This window comes from Manacus vitellinus, unplaced genomic scaffold (genome assembly GCF_001715985.3).
Source record: "Manacus vitellinus isolate BGI_N305 unplaced genomic scaffold, ASM171598v3 scaffold_13_pilon, whole genome shotgun sequence".
Lineage (NCBI taxonomy): Eukaryota > Metazoa > Chordata > Aves > Passeriformes > Pipridae > Manacus > Manacus vitellinus.
In genome coordinates, this window is record NW_021938999.1 from 9,774,365 (window position 1) to 9,780,077 (window position 5,713).

Consider the following 5,713-nt stretch of genomic DNA (forward strand, 5'->3'; position numbering starts at 1 on the left):
GGCCCGCCTGACCGCCCGGGCGGCGAGAGGGCGCCCGCGCCGGCCCCCCCTGCTGCCCCGCCGCCTTCAGCCCGCAGCACTGTCGCGTCCTGAAACGCGGCTCCGACGGCTCTGCCCGCGCCGCTCCCCGGCCTGGGCAGGCGAGCCGGCCCCGCCGCAGCCGCACTTATACGACCGGCCACGGCCCGGCGCTTTATTTACGGGCAAACAGAGCAGACCCGGCTCCGGGCCGGCGGCGGGCGCCTCCGTCCGCCCTCCCCCTGCCCCCATGCCCCTTCGCCAGCCCCGGTGGGCGGACTCTCCTCCCCCTCCCCCGGCAGCGTCCTCCCCTCCGGGGGCTGCACTTCAAGGCGGCGGTCCCCGGGCAGGACGCGGGCGGTGTCGGGGGTCACTGGGAGCGGGGCTGGTTGCACGCACACGGACCCCGCCGACAGGTGATGGTCTCTCCCCCTCCTCACCTGCTGCCCTGAGGAATCTCCTGCCCGCCGGTGGCCGGCCAGAGCGCTCGCTGTTAGGGTGAGCCTAAGGGGCTGAGATAGGACCGGCCGCGCCTCACACTGCTCAGCCGGTACCGAGCTCCCAAAGCCCTGCTGCATCGCATGGGCCAAGTTTTAGGAGTCGGCTCCGTGCATAGATACAAACGCCTGATAAACAGCACCTGCTCTCCAAACCACTCTGTAGCTCACCCAGCCACCCCAGTGGGACGGAAAAGTGGTTTGAAGCCAGCGGGCTCTTTGTGTCACATCTAAAACGACAGAAGGTGGTCTGGGGCTGCAGCTTCTGGTTTGCCCAAGGGGCTGGGGCAGCGGGTAATGATCGTAAGGAAAAAAACTCCTTGGCAGCCCTACTGCAATTTAGGCTTGGAGATAGAACTGGGGCTGAAAAAGTCAGTCCTCCATGCTGAATACTGCTGGCTACGTTGCAGCTCTTCCATGGTACCTGTGGAAGACAACCTAGCAAAGATCTTGCAGGAGTGTCCTATTCAGCCGGGAGACCTTTTGAAATCGGAATCAGTGGCAATGTTTCAGCTAACACCAAGGAAATGTCGAGGGCACACACTGAGGGTACTGCATCAAGCAAAGTATTTCTTCAACAAACTACTCAGGCATGGATATTCTTCACAGCCTTGGTTTCAAAGCCGTTTAGTATAGTCCTAACTTCAGACATGTTGAAGCCAACATGACTAAATTGTAAAAAAGCTATTTGCTGAAAGTATGCTTTGTAGTGTTAAAACAGGTAAAGTTTTCTAATTCTGCAACTGGCTTTCTCTCTGCTGCATTGTAAGGAACGTCCAGGTAAACTGCTGAACTGTTTTGATCTGAGCAGTGTTGTACCTAGCAGTGAAGCACCCAGCTTCCCAAAATGAGTGCCAGCAATGAGTGCAATAAACACAGGAAAACTACAGTCAGAAGAATCTGAATTGACAAACTCACACTCCTTGCAAATTTGTTTCCTGCAGCATGTGTCTGCCTGAACAGAATCCCAAGCTTCAGCAACTCAGGTGATGAGATGCTGTAGGAGCATCTGCAGGTGATGTACAGATGTGAACTCTGTAGGACCATGCATATTGGCAGGACAGAAGGATACAAACTTGAGGACAAGAGGGTTCAAGAAAAAAAAAATCTCCCTCTGTGTAACACAATGCATTTACCAGAATTTGAAAAGACAATTATTTGAGGAAGAGGCTTAAGAATGCAAACCCTAGCTCAGAATGGATCCCATACACAGAGACCAATCTGTGTCAAATAAGATGCAATGTGCTTCTAAAATGGATGTTGCTGATCCCATTCAGGATGCATCCCCTTCCTCTGGAACATTAACCATTCATGCTAGAATGCTCTTCCTTTATTTTTCAACTTTAGCTTTTCTCTTTGGTTAGGTTTTTTTTGGTTTTTGTTTTCCTTTTTGATAGCTTGAAATCTGCACCAGTCTTCTGAATCCCTTTGTTTACCTTTGCTACTATTTTCTAATTAGTTCATGCTCATTTTGTACGCTCATTTTGTACTTGGTATGAGATAAACAACCTGGGATAGATACACAGCCTGTTTCCAAGTCCCCTGCTTCACAATATGCTCTCTTCTCAAGACCTTACTTCTAATGCCTAAATCATGTCTGGAGAAGAATCAAAGCCTAAGATTTTGTCCTTATTGGCCAAGAATAACAGTTCCTCTCTTCCTCTCACATTGTCTCTTTTCTGTACCATGTCTTAAATTTAAAAGGAAAGGAGTAGTTTAGCACCTTCCCAGCTGATTTTGTTTCTTGCTTCCTCTTCCATAGTTACAGGAATATGGATTTAAACCTTAAGCTAAGTAAAATGTAGAGTATGGTCTCACCACTGAGGTGAGAAGTTATTACACTATCTCACAAAACACTATTATCAGCAAAGCTACTGCCTCTTCTGTCTGTATTTTCAAAGAGAAGAGCAAACCCAATCAGACTACACTGACAGTCTTATCTCAGGCAGCAGGATGAAGGGTTTAAGTTACAACTATTCAAGCTGAGGGTCTCGCAGACATGCTTTTATCACAGCAGTAATTGGTGTCCAGTTTCCAAAGAAGTGAGTTTTGAAAGATGCTTCCCCATTTTCATTCTCCCTAGTAGCTGGGTTTGTTATCTCCTCACTTCCAATAGACACGCTAGTGCTAGTATCTGAACTCCCCCTAGCCACTATACGTAAGGGGGAGGGAGGTTCCTCCTGGCTAAACCCTGGGGCACCCACGTGTGTTTGGGAATCTGAACATCCCAGACATGGTTCATGCAGACTACAATCCAGCAGGGAATCCTTTAGCATATGCAATACTGGACTGTATAGCCTGCTCCCCACTCCACCCAGCACTCCCAAAGCTGGAGATGGAATAGCAATATCCTTTTAGGGTAGACTTGCCCTTGCAGGTAGGCAGTAACAGAAATTTCCTTTCAACCACAATCATAGAGTGGACACAAAATTAGAGGGAATACCACCTCACGAATACATCTTGCAATGCCCGTCCCTAGTTGCACATTACCTCATGAACAAAACCCAAGTATTACATTTTATCACAGAAAGTGAAATATTCCACATTATTCCTGAACTGTGAAGGCTCAGTTCTAGAACTATGTTTTCAGACGTTCCACAATTAACGAACACAGCAACAGTCAGCACAGAGTACTGGAATGACAAAACTGAGAGCTGATTTTCCAACTTATCTGTAAAATTACTTGTATCAGGTTGCATCAGGACCCAATTACAGCTGCCAGCAGAACAAGCACTGTCCAAAGGCAAGGTAAAATGAGGGTTTCTGTCCCAAAGAGTAAATTCAGAATTTCAAGGAACACTCAAGAATTGAGGCAGTTGTAAGACTTCTACAGTAACTTCACATTTGGAAAAAGAAATGTTATTTCAATGCAGAGAGAAAAGCTGAGCTTTCACCCTTTACAAAAAGCTAGGAAAGCACAGTGTCTTTTCAATGAGGCTACGTAGCCAGGGACTACTGTAGCAGCTAACACAGGGAGTGTTAATGCAAGAGTACATTTTCAGAAAAAACTATGCACAACTTATGTTATTGAAGAAGATATATTATCAGATGTTTGTTGCAAAAATAGAAAAAGGGGGAAAAAAACTCTGCCTAGGTGCTTTTATTTAACCTATAGGTGCTTTTATTTAAGGACACACCAAGGCATGCAGTTAGGTCTATTAATATTCAGGTCAGTTCTCATGCACCCACCATGACCTCACTGCTTTCTTGACTCAGCAGAAAAAGGGGTTTATGAAAAAAAGATGGATAGAAAAAGATGGATTCCCTACCCCTCAATTTTTTGAAAGCTACTATCAGTTAAACCTGTGCAAATATATTTACAATTCTTTCTCCTATGTTTCCCCACCAAAGTATGGAAAATGCACATTCCTACCTTTTTAAAGAGGAGAAAAAAGGCTGCAAAACAACTAGACAATTACTATGACATTATATAAAGAGCTCTAAATTCTTACTTCTGGAGACATACCTGGAATAAATCAACTGTCCAACATGAGTACAAAAGTAATTTTGATTCCATCAGTGGAGATTTAGCTTTCTTTCAGCTCTTTCCTACACAAGACAGAGTGACCAAAATCTGACCCAACAGCCTGAAAGATCAGGAGTTCAAAGTGTGACAATTTGATTAATTCTCTCCCTGTATATCAACCATAACTTAAAACATGACCAGTCAGAGAACTGTACTTAGAGTTGATCAACCCAAACTCCCACAGCCCGGAAAGTAAATAAAGTGATGTGAAACAATGCAAATGAAAAATATGCTCAAGGATTTGCCACGTACTAGGATTTACAGACATGCTATTTATACTTCTACTTTTACAAAAGAAACTTTGTTCTTTCAAAAAATAGAGTTCTACATAGTAGATATTACAAAACAATTTAAATCTGAGTAACAAAAGATTATTTTTCTGTGAACAAATCTGGGACTCTAAAGAGCTGAGCACGTGATAATGCAACTCAAATGTGTGTGACCATCCACAACAGACAAGTACAAAAATTATGATGGTCATACATTGCTCTGTGACAGGGAAATGAGAAAAGTGATACAAGTTATGGAACACCACAGAAGAAATGACTGAAGCCAAACTAGAAAGTCTGTGTGTTTTAAGCAATCTCTAATTAAGGGAACATTCCCTGTGGCCCGATATGCAACATTTTTTGTGTTAAGCTGTTGTCTCCTCAATAAGTGGATTCATGTCTGCCAAGCAGCCAGAAGGAAACTGTGAGGCTGAGATGACCGATGTATTAGAGGGCAGTGTGTAAGTACCATGTGCTGAATGGCTGTTGCACATCTAAAAACACCCAGCCTCTTTTCAGCTTCTGAGGGAGCAGTGCATACCACCCTGCACTCCTTCACACTTCAGTCATGACCTACACCAAACAGCTGTGTAAAGCATTCAGACTTCCTCCTCAAGGAGAAGCACTGGTAATGTCAGTGCATTCACAACTACACATCTTTCATTCCGTGTTAATTTTTCTAAGATAAAGGATGAGGAGTGCAGTGCATGACATCTTTCAGTAAGCTGCTAATTTTCTACCCAATTATTTACAGTATTACAGGAAGAAATGTTTGAAATTTAATGAATAAATAACAATAAATAATAAGCAAGTAATATTTGCTTTTGTTTAGTGTCTTAAAGTAAGAATCAGATGTGAGCTTTTTCATTCTGTTATTAAAACCAGCACTTGCTGTTATGCCTCCAAGGTTTCCAACCATAGCCTTTGGATTTGACTGGAGATAACATTCCACCACAATTTTAAATATTTCAGAAAGGGGTGGGGAAAAAAAACCCAAAGATGCATTCAACTACATCACCAAAACACATGTGTATGCAGGTATGAAAACCTGTAACTTTACCTGAAAGTTTTTATATTAATAAAAAAAATCTGCAGTGTCACAGAATCTGTGAAAACACATTCTGTACTACTTCAGCAAAGATAAAATATTTTTTTAAAACATATGTATTTTTATTTAATATGCTATGTTATTATGGTTTATACTACTTGATAAGCTGTGTTTAAATTCTAAGCTAAACAAATTCTGTTCCCAGAGCAATCAAAACTACCCCTATGAAGAAGACTGTGCTTTCAAGAAAAGTTAACATCACTAATCCAGAAGTGTATTTTTTTCCTAGTAACATACCTGTTAACTATGATGAGATAGCATACTGGGAGAGATTTATAAGAATAAACCCAGAAAC